The following is a 15,166-nucleotide window of genomic DNA, read 5'->3' as shown; positions in this document are numbered from 1 at the left end:
TTTTACATTGGATTCAGAAACTCAATGGAAGTTTGTCAAATTGGCAGTCAGTACCAAATCAGATGGGGCAGCGGAATCAGTTTAGAAATTACAGAGTGAATTAGATAAGATAAATAAATGGGGAGAACAATGGCAGTTGGACTTTAATGCTGACCAATACAGCACAAATGAGGAATAAGTGGTTGGCACACATACTCCATGAATGAAATGGTTAAGGTTGAAGCTGAAACAGGCCAAGGACTCTTGGGCCTGGATTTTATGGTGATGGTGTGAGTCAAAGCGGCGGCACTGGAAGTGGGTGCCGTTTCCGTTATCGTGTTAAGCAGCTGGCTGCACACGATTTTGCAGTGGCTAACCAATTAAGGAGCACGCAGCATGGGGGCCACTGAATTAATGAGCACGAGGCCCGGGTACTATCCAATCTGGAGTCCGAGGTGGGAATGGAGGCAGCGATATCTACGCCAGGTGATGTCACAGCAGGTGCTGGTGCCATATTTAAAGGGCAGCTGGCTCTGCATTCATTTCTGCATGAACAAGGCAGTCCTTCCTGTTCCTGTTGCCTTGATTTGAATTGCCACAGTTACGTAGAGACACTCTGCTACAGCTGACGGTGTAACCTGCCACTGCTGCCTGGGGACACTGATACAGCTGCCTTCAACCATCTTGCTACTGCTGCTCCCCTCACTCAAGGCTCAAAGAAGCTCCCTGGGATGCAACAAGCACAAAGGCTGAAGGAAGACCCTGGGTGGCCCCATGGTTCAGCGATGCCTTCCCTGCAGGTCCTCCTCCAAGTTGCAAGGGCAAGGTGGAAGGTCCTCTTCCCAAGAAATGTGAGAAGAAGGGCCTGTTTGACCAAGCAAGCCTGGATGGAGATTTCAGAGGAAGTCAGCAGCCTTGGGGTCAGACCCCGAACCTGGATCCAATGTTGGAAGCCCATCAATGACCTAATTCGGTCCGCCAAGGTGAGTACTCCATACATCGAGAAGTGGTGGAATATCTCGCGTACCTTCCAGAGGCTATGCGCACCCATGTGAGGACGATAGAGGAGTCCATCCAGGCCATGAGTACTGCTGTGTCTGTGATAGGTGATCGTTTGGCTTCCTCCATCGAGAGATTGGTGACGCTCATGGAGAGCCAAATCCAGCAGACCGCTTGGTGGATGCCGGAGATGTGTGCAGTCCTGCATACCATCACCTTGTCCATGAGCTCAAAGCAGCAGTAGCAACGCAAGAAGGAGACAACGCGCCTGGAGTGTCCATCAGATCCTCATCCTTCTCAGGTCAACAGGAAGGTACAAGTGTATCTGGCAAGGGAGGAGGAGCAGCGGACTACCACACCTGGGTCTCCTCTCAGGGTGCTCTTGGAGAAGAGAACAGCTCCACAGCTCCTCTGCCAGTGGCACCAGCTCCAGTAACTGTGACAACATGTGCAGGAACCCCTCAGCATGCCAGAGCCCTCCAGACCTCAGGCAGTCAAAAGATGGCCACCAAGGTCATCCCAAACCACAGGGCAGTACGATCAGCAACCTGCCTCCACCTCGGCTGCAAGCACAGAAGAAGCACCATGTAAGAGCACTTGTAAGACAGTTAAGAATGGCACTTAGCTGCATTTGTCGGGGGTGGGGGGGAGATTGTTCACAGGTGATTTACATATCTAGATGTTAACTTTCCTTTCTGGTGTGCACCTTAATAAATCTTTCACTCAATCTTCCTGCTTCTCATTTCAATTCTTGGTGCCCTGTAAGATGGCATCTACACCCTTTCTCCTTCAAGGGACTGGGAGTGGTGGACTGAGCTGCCTCCATTGAGTTCCTCAGCCTTGCCACTATGAAATGTGTACCTGGGCGACGGACAGCCAAATGAAGGACACAACAGCAGGGCTGGTTAAAGGTAAGGCTTTATTCGAATATTTCTGACAGGGCACAGGGCCACAGGAAACAGCTCGGAATGAGGGCATCCTGAGCCTCCCTTGTGCGTATCGCATTTTGCCTTGCCTGTGGTCCAAGGGATCCCACATCTTCCATCGTCCGGTCAGCTGGCTCCTTCACATCCTCATCGATGGAGAAGGCATCGCGATCAGCGATATCCTCATTGATCAACGCCCTTCCCCTCTGCAGTGCTAGGTTGTACAGTGCACAGCAGACCACCACGATACGTGACACCCTCACTGGGGCAAACTGAAGGATTCCACTGGATCAGCCTAGGCACCTGAATTGCATCTTCAGAAGTCCAATGGCCTGCACGATGGTTGCTTGGTCAATCTGTGGCAGGTGTTGAAACTCTCCTCTACATCCATGAGTGGGTTCGTCACAGGTGTGAATAGCCATATCTGTAGTGGGGTAGGTCTTGTCTCCCAGAATCCATCCTTGAAGATGTGGAAGGGTCCGGTAAAGCTGTGGCACCTGGGACTGGCAAAGTATGTAGGTGTCGGGGCTGCTTCTGGGAACCTAGTGGAGGTGTCAATAACCAGGGGGCATAGATTTAAGGTAAGGGGCAGGAGGTTTAGAGGGGATTTGAGGAAAACCTTTTTCACCCAGAGGGTGGTTGGAATCTGGAACACACTGCCTGAAGGGGTGGTAGAGGCAGGAACCCTTACAACATTTAAGAAGTATTTAGATGAGCACTTGAAACGCCATATCATTCAAGGCTACGGGCCAAGTGCTGGAAAATGTGATTAGAATGGATAGGTGCTTGATGGCTGGAATGGACATGATGGGCTGAAGGGCCTGTTTCTGTGCTGTATAACTCTGTGACTTTGTGACTCTTTCAGTGGTTACAGACTAGTTGAACATTGAGCGAGTGGAAACCCTTCCTGTTGATGAAGGCCACTGGCTGATCCAGGGGAGCCTTGATGGTCACATGCATGTAGTCGATGACACCTTGCACCTGGGGGAATCCAGCAATGGACTCGACCTCAATGGTACTCTCCACTTGGAGCTATGGTCAGAAAACCCAAGAGGACAGGCTTCTCCGAAAACCATGAAGTTTTAAATCACGGCAATGTCAAACAACCGTGATGTCAAATGGCTGTGACAAAGCTTCTGCTAATTCCTCTGTTTCTAAAATAATCCTCCATTTTGTTAGCCAAATCCTACTTTTGTGCACTTAACAAATTTTGAGATTGTGCTCCTTGTACCCAAGTGCAAATCAGCCATACTTATCGATAATAAAATTAGACCCAGTTTTGACTCTTGGGGTGCATCACTTCCAACCCTTCTCCAATCACAGTAACACGCATTAACCCAAAATCTTTGTAGCTTTTCCATTAACTAACTTGATATCCAAGCTTCTACATCTCCTCTTAAACCATATGCCTGAATGTTTGCAGCAAGTTTCTTGTGAGACGCCTATTAAATGCCTTCTACATTACGTCAACTGCATTCCCTTTATCCAATTGGCTGCTTCAATAAAAATATATCAAATTTGTCAAACACAACTCACATTTAACAAATGTGTGCTGGTTGTCCTTGACTATCTCATGCATCTTTAAATGCTCACTAATTTGATCTCAAATTAAGGATTCAAGTCTGAGAAATGTGAAAAGTTGCAAAGAAGTCTCTCTCTTCTTTTCCATTCTCTCCTCAGGATTCAATCCTTCTTAAAAACCCATATTGCTATTGAAGAAAATATTTGAAAATACAACCCTCTGGTTTTATTTATCAGCTTCACAAATATTAATCAATCTGACAGCTTCTAATAAGTCATTGGAGATTTGATGGTTAATGTCTGGGAATCTGTGGCAGTTATTTAAGAAAATTACAGCAAAATCTGATAAGTTACTAATTCAGTTAAGTGAACAGAAATCGAAAAACCTAAATTATCTTTGATCTGTACTGATTCCTGTAAACTGAATTATAACAAAAATACAAATAGAAAATACTGGAAGTTCTCAGCAGTGTGTCTGGAAAAGGTAGACTCATATTCTAGGTAGCATCAGTTCTGCTGAAGAGTCCAAAGCCAAACACTTAGATTTCCATCGTTTGGTTCAGTTTTTAGTTGAGTAAAAATGAAGTAATTTTAACTGTGACTTCCTGTTACATGAATGATTTGTCCTGATTTTGTTCCATTACCACATCTGTATGCACAGCCTGTACCATAATTTGCAACAGCTGCAGTTTCAACAATCAACTCAATAATGGTAAACATTTATTAATCATATAGCCATAAAAATGTAAATATTTACATAAAACACATACTATTATATTCAAGTGTCTTATTGAGGGAGTGCTGCACTCTCAGTGCTGCCAGACTTTGGATGAGATGTTAAACTGAGGCCCCGTCTGCCCCCTCAAGTGCAGGTAAAATATTGCACGATAATATTTTGAATAAGAGCAGGGAAGTTCTCACCAATGTCCTAGCCAATATTTAATCCCTCAACCATCAAACACTTCCAGGTCAGGTAGACCACATGTTAGATATACAGGAGAGTAAAGCTTCCTCTACACTGTCCTATCAAACACTCCTAGGGCAGATACAACAAATATTGGCTACAGAGTAAAGCTTCCCCCTACACTGACCCATTCAGTGGGCCCAGTGTAGGTACAGTGTAAGTTTGATACTGAGTAAAGCTCCCACTGCACTGTCCCTACTCCTAGGGCAGGTACATCATGGATTAGCTATAGAGTAAAATTCCCTCTACACTGTTACATCAAATACTCCCAGGTCAGGTACAACGTCGCTTAGATATGGAGTAAATCGCCCTCTACACTGTTCCACCAAACACCTCCAGGTTAAGTACAGCATAGGTCAGATAGATACAGAGTAAATCACTGTCTACAATGTTCTATCAAACACTCCCCGATCAGCTACAGCACAGTTTAGATACAGAGTAAAGCTCCCCTTACATTGTACAATCAAACACGCATAGGTATAGCGCAGATTAGACATAGAGTAAAACTCCCCTACATTGTATAATCAAACTCGCATAGGTACATAGGTTAGATATGGAGTGAAGCTCCATCTACATTGTCTCATCAAACAATCCCATCACAGGTCTTCTTTCTTCTTTGGCCTCCTTGTCTCGAGAGACAATGGGTAAGCGCCTGGAGATGGTCAGTGGTTTGTGAAGAAGCACCTGGAGTGGCTATAAAGGCCAGTTCTAGAGTGACAGACTCTTCCACAGGCGCTGCAGATAAAATTGGTTGTCGGGGCTGTTACACAATTGGCTCTCTCCTTGCGCTTCTGTCTTTTTTCCTGCCAACTACTAAGTCTCTTCGACTCGCCACACTTTAGCCCCGTCTTTATGGCTGCCCGCCAGCTCTGGCGATCACTGGCAACTGACTCACACGACTTGTGATCAATGTCACAGGACTTCATGTCGCGTTTGTAGACGTCTTTAAAGCAGAGACATGGACAGCCGGTGGGTCTGATACCAGTGACGAGCTCGCTGTATAATGTGTCCTTGGGGATCCTGCCATCTTCCATGCAGCTCACATGGCCAAGCCATCTCAAGCGCCGCTGGCTCAGAAGGGTGTATATGTTGGGGATGTTGGCCACCTCGAGGACTTCTGTGTTGGAGATATGGTCCTACCACCTCATGCCAAGGATTCTCCGGAGGCAGCGAAGATGGAGTGAATTGAGACGTTGCTCTTGGCTGACATATGTTGTCCAGGCCTCGCTGCCATAGAGCAACCTACTGAGGACACAGGCTTGATACACTCATCACAGGTACAGCTTAGGTTAGATACAGAATAAATCTTCCATACAATGTCTTATAAAACACTCCAAGGGCAGGTACAGCATATGGTAGATACAAAGTAAAGCTCCCTCTACACTGTCCCATCAAACACTCCCATGGCAGGTACAGCATATGTTAGGTACAAAGCAAAGCTGCTTCTTGACTGTCCCATCAAACACTACTACAACAGGTACATTGCAGATTATATACAGAGTAAAGGTCCCTCCACACTGCCCTGTCAAACACTCCCAGGCCAGGCACAGCACCTGTTAGTTACAGAGTTAAGCTGCTTCTACACTGTCCCAACAAATACTCCTAGAGCAGGTACAATGCAGATTAGATACAGAGTAAAAGATCCTCTGCACTCCCAATGCAGGTACTGGATAGATTAGATATAGAGTAAAGCTCCTTCTACATTGTCCAATGAAACATGCACAGGAACAGCAAAGGTTAAACATTAAGTAAAGATCCCTCTGAACTGCTCCAACAAATGCTCCTAGGGCAGGTACAGCATGTGCTAGATACAGAGAAAAGCTCCTTCCACAATGTCCCATCAGACACTCCTAGGGCTGGTTAAATACAGTGCAAAGCTCCCACTGCACTGTCCCAACAATACTCCTAGGGCAGGTACAGTACATACTAGATACAGAGTAAAGCTCCCTCTACAATGTCCCATCAAACATTCCCAGGCCAGGTACTGCAACTATTAGATACAGAGTAAAGCTACATGTATGCTAGCCCAGCAAACACTCCTAGGACAGGTACAGTGCAAATGAGATACAGATTCAAAGACCGTCTACACTCCCAGCACAGGTACAGCATTGGTTAGATATGGGATAAAGCTACAGTGTCACATAATTCAAGGCTGAATTTGAATGTAGGTCCTAAAGATGGAAGGCAGCATCTAACGCACCTACCATCCAGCTCCCTGAGTATTGAAAGTTACTATTGAATCTACTTCCAACATCCTTTCAGGCAATCATAATAACTCACTGCATAAAGAAAAGTTGTCCTCAATTCCCCCATTGGTTCTTCTGCCAATTATCTTAAATCTGTGTCCTCTGTTTACTGACCTCACTGCCAGTTTAGCCTTGTTAACTATATCAAAACATCAGAACTTTGCAAACTTCTATTACATCTCCATTTAATCTTCTCTGCCCTTAGCAGAACAATCCCAGCTTTTCTAGAAAAGTCCCGCATCCCTGGTACCATTCTGATGAATTTCCTCTGCATCCTCTCCAAGCAATTTCCACTTTGCTAAACTTAACAGTGTAAATTTAGAGTCAGTGTGCAATCGCTGGTATCTGACATTTCCCCACACCCCACGTACTAACCGTTTCACTTTCTAGTTGTTCAGAGATGTGAGTTGTTTCCAGAGCTCCCTTCAAAATTGTACAGTCTGAGTTCCAGCCAGGCTGCAGCTAAGCAGTGTAAACAGGTTGCGCCGAACTGACTGCATCCCAAACTAGACTTAGGCCGATACAGCAGTGTAAGTATGCTCATGGTGTAAGTATACCCTATGAAATCTCTCTCCTAATAGCAACAAGTCAACCAGTTGTTTGTGCACAAGACAAAAACCGTTACTTTCCCAACATATTAACAGATTGCCAAGAGGTAGTTACAAAACAGTAGTACACTCCATGCAATAACAGCCAGTCAGATGATAGTCACAAAAAGCAAGCCCATTTTATGAGCCTGCAGTTGAAATATTGAACTATTTTAAAGAAAGAGTTACATTTGTAAAGTGTCTTTATGACCTCACGACATTCCTAAATGATTTATAACCAAAGAAGTAATTCTGAAGTGTAATGTTGTACTACTGTTGCAATTTAGGAAACATGGAAGTCAATTTGAATATGCAGAGTCCCACAAAGAGCAGTGTGACAATGACTAAATACTCTGTATCCCCTGGTTGAGGGATAAATATTGGTCAACACGAGGGAGAACTCCCCTGCTCTTCTTTGAAATAATGCCATTTATTTGTATATGCAAAGACCCAAAGCTTGCTTTAGGTGTAGATAAAGGGCACTTATTTTTTGCCCTTATCCAATCATAGAATGATGCAGCATAGAAGAAGGCCTTTTGGTGCAACAGGCCTGTATCATTTTGAATGAGTTGTCCAATCAGTCCCAATCCACTGCAATTTTTTCCCCTTCCACAACTTATCCAATTCCCTTTGAAAGTTATTATTGAATCTGCTTCCACCACACTTTCAGGCAGTGCATTCCAGATCACAACAATTTGCTCTCTAACTTTTTATTTTCTCATGTTGCCTCCAGTTCTATCGCCAATTACCTTAAATCTATGTCCTATGGTTACCAACTCTTCTGCCATTGGAAGCAATTTCTCCTTATTTCCTCTATTAAAACCCTTTATGATTTTGTAGGCTTCTATCAAATCTCTCATTAACCTTGACTGCTCTAAGGAGAACAATTCCAGTTTCTCTAAGTTCTCTACGTAACTGGTAACTTCTATCCCTGGTACCTTTCAAGTAAATCTCCTCTGCACTCTCTCTAAGCCCTTGACTTCCTTCTTAAAGTGTGGCACCCAGAATTGGCCACAATATACTAGTTGGAGCCGAACCAGTGTTTTATAAAGGTTTGGCATAACATCCTTCATTTTGCATTCTTTGCTTCTATTAATAAAGCCAAGAAACCCACATGTCTTTGTAACAGCCTTCTCAACTTGTCCAGCCAACTTCAAAGATTTGCATACATACACCCCCAGGTCTCTTTGTTTCTGCACATCCTTTAAAATAAATTCACACTTCTCTGTTAAATTTCACCTGCCATGTGTCTGCCCATTTTACTAGGCTGTCTAGATCCTCCTGAAGTCTGTTACTATCCCCCTCACTGTTTACTACATTTTCAAATTTTGCGCCATCTGCAAATGGGGAGGTAGTGGTGTATGGAGAGGCGGTGGCATAGTGGTAATGTCACTGGTATAATAACCCAGAGGCCCAGGGGACATGGGTCTCACCATGGCAGATGGTTAAATTTGAATTCAATTAATCTGGAATTAAAAAGCTAGTCTAATGGTGACCATAAAACCATTGTCGATTGTTGCAAAAACGTATCTGGTTCACTAATGCCTTTTAGGGAAGGAAATCTGCTATCCTTACCTGGTCTGGCCTACATGTGACTCCAGACCCACAACAATGTGGTTGACTCTTAGAATGCTCTCTGAAATGGCCTAGCAAGCCACTCAGTTGTATCAAAGCTGTACAAAGTCTAAAGAAAGTCTAAAGAAAGTCTAAAAATTGACTGTAAAAGCTTCTATAGATATATGAAGAGAAACAGATTAGTGAAGACAAATGTGGGAATTTATAATGGGGAGCAAAGAAATGGCAGACCAATTAAATACATACTTTGGTTCTGTCTTCACAAAGGAGGACACAAATTACCTCCCAGAAATGTTGGGGAATATAGGATCTAGTGAGAAGGAGGAACTGTATGAAATCAGTATTAATAGGGAAATGGTGTTAGGGAAATTGATGGGATTGAAGGCCGATAAATCCCCAGGGCCTGATAATCTACATCTCAGAGTACTTAAGGAAGTGGCCCTTGAAATAGTAGATGCATTGCTGGTCATTTTTCAAAATTCTATAGACTCTGGAACAGTTCCAATGGATTGGAGAGCAGCTAATGTGACCCCACTATTTAAAAAAGGAGGCAGAGAGAAAACAGGGAATTATAGACTGGTTAGCCTGACATCAGTAGTGGGGAAAATGCTAGGGTCCATTATAAAAGTTGTAATAGCAGAGCACTTAGAAAACAAAGACATAATCGGACAAAGTCAAAATGGATTTACGAAAGGGAAATCATGCTTGACAAATCTACTGCAATGTTTTGAGGGTGTAACTAGTATAATAGATAAGGGAGAACCTGTGGATGTGGTGTATTTGGACTTTCAGAAGGCTTTCGATAAGGTCCTACATAAGAGATTAGCGTGCAAAATTAAAGCACATGGGATTGGGGGGTAAGGTACTGACATGCATAGAGAACTGGTTGGCAGACAGGAAACAAAGAGTAGGAATAAACAGATCTTTTTCCAGGTGACAGGCAATGACTAGTGGGGTACTGCAGGGATCAGTGCTAGGACCCCAGCTATTCACAATATATATTAATGATATAGATGAGGGAATTAAATGTATTATATCCAAGTTTGCAGATGACAAAAAGCTGGGTGGGAGTGTGAGCTGTGAGGAGGATGCAGAGAAGCTTCAGTGTGAGTTGGACAGGTTGAGTGAGTGGGCAAATACATGGCAGATGCAGTATAATGTGGATAAATGTGAGGTTATCCACTTTGGAGGCAAAAACAGAAAGGCAGGTTATTAACTGAATGGCGATAGATTGGGAAAGGGGGAGGTGCAGCAAGACCTGGGTGTTCTTGTGCACCAGTCGCTGAAAGTAAGCATGCAGGTGCAGCAGGCAGTTAAGAAGGCAAATGGTATGTTGGCCTTCATAGCGAGAGGATTCGAATACAGGAGCAAGGATGTCTTGCTGCAATTATACAGAGCCTTGGTGAGACCACATCTGGAGTATTGTGAGCAGTTTTGGTCTCCTTATCTGAGGAAGGATGTTCTTGCTATGGAGGAAGTACAGCGAAGGTTCACCAGACTGATTCCTGGGATGGCAGGACTGATGTATGAGGAGAGATTGGGTCGATTAGGCTTGTATTCGCTAGAGTTTAGAAGAATGAGAGGGGATCTCATAAAAACGTACAAAATTCTAACAGGACTGGACAGACTAGATGCAGGAAGGATGTTCCCGATGGTGGGGCAGTCCAGGACCAGGGGTCACAATCTAAGGATAATCTAAGCCATTTAGGACTGAGATGAGGAGAGATTTCTTCACCCAGAGAGTGGTGAAGCTGTGGAATTCTCTAGCACAGAAAGCAGTTGAAGCCAAATCATTAAATATATTCAAGAAAGCGTTAGATATAGTTCATAGGGCTAAAGGAATCAAGGGATATGGGGAAAAAGCAGGAACAGAGTACTGAGTTTGGACGATCAGCCATGATCATATTGAATGGCAGTGCAGGTTCAAAGAGCCGAATGGCCTACTCCTGCTCCTATTTTCTATGTTTCTATGTAAAAGGAATTAAACTGGACGGACCTCCCGGCATTGACCTAGGCACTATAAATGACAACTGCAAACCCAGCCTTGTTGATCCTGCAAAGTCTTCCTTACTAACATCTAGGGGCTTGTGCCAAAATTGGAAGAGCTGTCCCACAGACTTGTCAAGCAACAGCCTGACATTGTCGTACTTAGAGAATCATACCTTACACACAATTTTCCAGACAACACCATCACCATGCCTAGGTGTGTCCTGTCGCACCAGCAGGACAGACCCAACAGAGGTGGCAGTGCAGTGTTATATAGTTGGGAGGGAGTTGCCCTGGGAGTCCTCAACATTGACTCCAGACCCAATGAATCTTCATGGCATCAGGTCAAACACGGGCAAGGAAACCTCCTGCTGATTACCACCTACCGCCCCCACCCCCCACCCCTGCCCCCACTCCTCAGATGATGAATCAATGCTTCTCCATGTTCTCTGTGCTGGCACTCCTTAATTAACTCAAAACTCTCCAAGTACCTGTTGATTTTTTCCCTTAAAACCTTACCCACCACTGATGTAAAACTGACTGGCCTGTAGTTACCAGGAATGTCCTTACACCTTTCCTGAATAGGGTGTCACATTTGCCACTCTCCATTCCTCTGGCACCTCCCCCGTATCCCGGGAAGATTGTAAGATTATGGCAAGCACTTCTGCTATCTCCACTCCCACTTCCTTTAGCAACCTGGCTTGCAAGCCATTTGGACCAGGCGATTTTTCCACTCTCAGCATAGCCAGCCTTTCCAGTACATCCTTCCTATCAATTTACACCCCATCCATTAACTCTACCATCTCCACTTCTACTCATATTTTGTCAGCATCCTCTTCATTAGTAAACACCGATATAAAGTACTCATTGAGCATTCTAGCCTTGCCCTGTGCCTCTAAACACATACCATCCTCTTTGTTCCTAATAGGCCATAACCTGCCTCTTACTACCCGCTTACTATTTACACGGCAGTAGAAGACTTTTGGGGGCCCGTTTTATGTTAACTGCTATTCTAGTTCAATATTCTATCTTTGTCAGTCATATTTTCCTCTTCACTCCCCCTCTCAACTTATTGTATTTTGCCTAGTTCTCTTTTGAAGAATTCAGCTGACATGCATCATAAACTCTCTTTTTTCTTTCATCATTTTCTCTATCCCCCGTGCATTCCAAGCAGCCCTGTCTTTGGTTCTCTTACCTTTTGCTCTTGCTGGAATGTACCTAGCCTGTAACTGAAACATAAAAAGATAATTCATTGTTCCGTTACAGTTTTTCCTGTCAATCTTTGGTTCCATTTTACCCTGGCTAGATACGCTCTCATCCCATTCAGGTTATCCCTGTTCCATTTTAGAAGTTCCACTTTAGGCTGTTCCTTGCTCTTCTTCATTACTAGTCTAAACCTTATGATATGATGATCACTCTTAACCAAGTGTTACCCCATAGACACTTGGCCAACTTGGCCCACCTCATTCCCCAGCATCAGATCCAGCAATGCCTCCTTTCTAGTTAGGCCAAGAACATACTGGTCAAGGAAGTTCTCCCTGAACACATTTCAGAAATTCCTCCCCTCCTTACCCTTTACTCTAACATTATCCCAATTGATATTTGGGTGATTAAGGTCTCCCAATATCACCACTTTATAGTTCCTGCACATCTCTGTGATTTCCCTGCAGATTTGCTCCTCTATCACTCTCACTATCTGGAGAGTTATAGAACAGACCCAGTAGCGTGATCATAATCCTTTTTGCTTCTCGACTCTAACCAAATGGATTCTGATTTTGCCCCCTCAAAGACATCCTCCCTTTCCAACACTACCAAGTATTCCCTAATTAGTACTGCCACCCCACCTCCCTTTTTGCCTTCTCTATCTTTTCTGAACACTTTGTAGCCTTGAATATTAAGCACCTAGTCCTCACCATTTTTAAGCCCTGTTTCCATTATTGCTACTACATCATATTCCCACACAGCTATTTGTGCTTGTAGCTCACCAACCTTAATCACCACACTTGGTGCATTTAAATACATGCATTCCAAACCTGTCTTTGTATTCCTTATAGTCCTTCTCAGTCTGCCCCTATCTAATATGATGCTATTTCCTTCTCTAGTACTATCCAACACTCTCACTCTTGTATGCACCTTATTCCTCTTATCTTCTTCTATATGATGGTGCCCATGCCCCTGCCAATTTAGTTTAAACCCTCTCCAATGACACCAGTGAACCTCCCCATGAGGACTTTGGTCCCGGTCTTGTTGAGATGCAACCTGCCCCTTTTGAATACGTGCCTCCTGCCCCAGAAACGTCCCAAGAATCTGAAGCCTTTCTGCCTGCACCATGCAAGCCACACATTGATCCTCCTTATATCCCTATTTCTACTCTCACTAGCACATGGCGCTGGGAGTAATCCCGAGATTACTACCTCCGAGGTCCTACTTTTCAACTTCCTCCCTAGCTCCTGAAATTCTGATCACAGGACCTCAATACTTGCTTTCTATATCATTGATACTGCAACTTCTGGCTCACTCCCTTCCCCCTGCAGAATATTGTGCACCCTCTCTGTGATGTCCTTTGGACTGTTACCATGTAGAAAACACACAATGCGGGACTCATGATGACATTTACGGAAATGCCTATCAGTCCGCCTAACTATGAAATTTCCTATAGCAACTGCATTTCTACTCATTGCTGTTTCTTCCTGTGCAGTCCCTTGCCCATTGGTACCCTGGTCTGCACTGCACTCCTTCAAGGTGTTATCAGTCCCAGCAGTCTCCAAAGCTCAGTACCGGTTTGAGGGTGGCACACACCCTGAAGACTCCTGCACCTCCTGCCTCTTCCTACTCTTCTGGATGGCCACCCATCTACTATCCTGAGCCTTACTATCTGTGGGGTGACCACCTCCTGGAGCGTACGATCCAGGAAACTCTCCTGCTCCTGATGCTCCGCAGTGACTCAGCTGCCCCTAAAGCTCAGAAATCCTGAGCTCGAGATCAAGCAGCTGATGATGCTTCCTACATATGTGGTCCCCCAACACACATGAAGTGTCCTGAAGTTCCCACATGGCGCAGGAGTTACAAGCAATAGGTCTCAGCTGCCCATCCATGATCAAAGAAAGAAATCTCTATTCCCTCTTTTAGAATCTAGTAATACCTTGTATAATTATTCATTTTAATTAATGCTTCTAGACTTGCCCTTTAATCCTCTGCCGCTGCTGCTGGTGTCTCCGATCAGTTCGCACTGTTCCCCCCCACCTCTCTCTCTCTCCTTCACTTTTATCCTCTGCTGCTGGTGTCTCTGATCAGGTCCGCACTGTTCCCCCCCCCCCCCCCCACCCCCCACCTCTCTCTCTCTCCCTCACTTTTATCCTCTCTGCCGTTGTTGCTGGTGTCTCCGATCAGGTCCGCACTGTTCCCCCTCCACTCTCTCTCTCTTTTATCTTCTGCCACAGCTGATGGTGTCTCTGATCAGGTCCACGAAGTGACTGCCCCATTATTGCCATGGGCATCAACTTTTCTCACAAGTCTATTGTACAGCATGTTATCAAACATGTCCTGGTGAGCAACGGACTCTGGCAGCAATTGTAAACATGCTTCCTGTCACCACCAACAACCCCCTCCAATCCTGCCATTTTGAGGTCTTAGTAAAAGGGAAAATAGGCACTGCACAGGTAAATTTCTAGGCCACTGATGGATCTGATTTTGACTATAAATTATAAATTATAGTAATTTATAAACAAGATGTTCCTCGTCTGACATTATTTGGACATATATGGCCACTCCTTCATTGCTCCTGAATCAGAATCCTGAAAATCCTGGAGCACGTTCCCACATGGACTACAGCGGTTCAAGAAAGCTTACCACCACCTTCTCAAAAGCAACTAGGCATGGGTAATAAATGCTGACATTGCTCGTGATGCCCACATCCCAAGAATGAATTTTAAAAAACTAAATGTTTGTTCCAAAACATTGTATTTCAGCATTGCACAGTATCAATATAAAATAATGTTTTGTTGCTCGTGCTGATATCTGAAACATTCTTGATATGCCTTCTAGAACAGCCTGTTGAAATATTCAACAATTTACTTTGTTTTTTTCACCCTAAGTGTAAAAGTCTGATGCTTTCCATACTGAAGCTATGCAACGACAGCAGAAAAAGCTTCATGCTGTTCATATTGATGGTGCAGGGGCAGCTGTCCTTCCAGTCAATTCGGTGTTCTTGTGAATGATTTTTAAATTTTGAATCTCCTCCCCCACCCACCATGTAGAACAGCATCAGGGAGTTGGGGGGAGGTTGTGGTGTGAACAGGAACTTACAGTGTCGACCTGAAGACGGAGGATTTGTGCACTCAGTATAAGCAGGTGTTTGCACCTTCAGAAGCCTGCAAGAGTGAA

General features: G+C 44.4%; 1 protein-coding gene across 5 annotated transcripts in view; it reads right to left on the bottom strand.

Annotated features, from left to right (window-relative positions):
• Nucleotides 1-15,166, bottom strand: part of LOC137369339 (methylcytosine dioxygenase TET2-like) — a 207,268-nt gene that overhangs the window by 109,723 nt on the left and 82,379 nt on the right. The window contains exon 1 of one of the 5 annotated variants that reach the window (XM_068030399.1): nucleotides 7,011-7,169. The exons of the other annotated variants lie outside the window; for them this stretch is intronic. The gene's annotated coding sequence lies outside the window, so the exon portion shown is untranslated. Of the gene's footprint in view, nucleotides 1-7,010; nucleotides 7,170-15,166 lie in introns of those variants that run through there. 5 annotated transcript variants of the gene reach the window in all.

Source organism: Heterodontus francisci, chromosome 4, assembly GCF_036365525.1.
Source record: "Heterodontus francisci isolate sHetFra1 chromosome 4, sHetFra1.hap1, whole genome shotgun sequence".
NCBI lineage: Eukaryota > Metazoa > Chordata > Chondrichthyes > Heterodontiformes > Heterodontidae > Heterodontus > Heterodontus francisci.
Note: the sequence above shows the minus strand (reverse complement) of the source record. Positions and strands in the feature narration are given on the sequence as shown.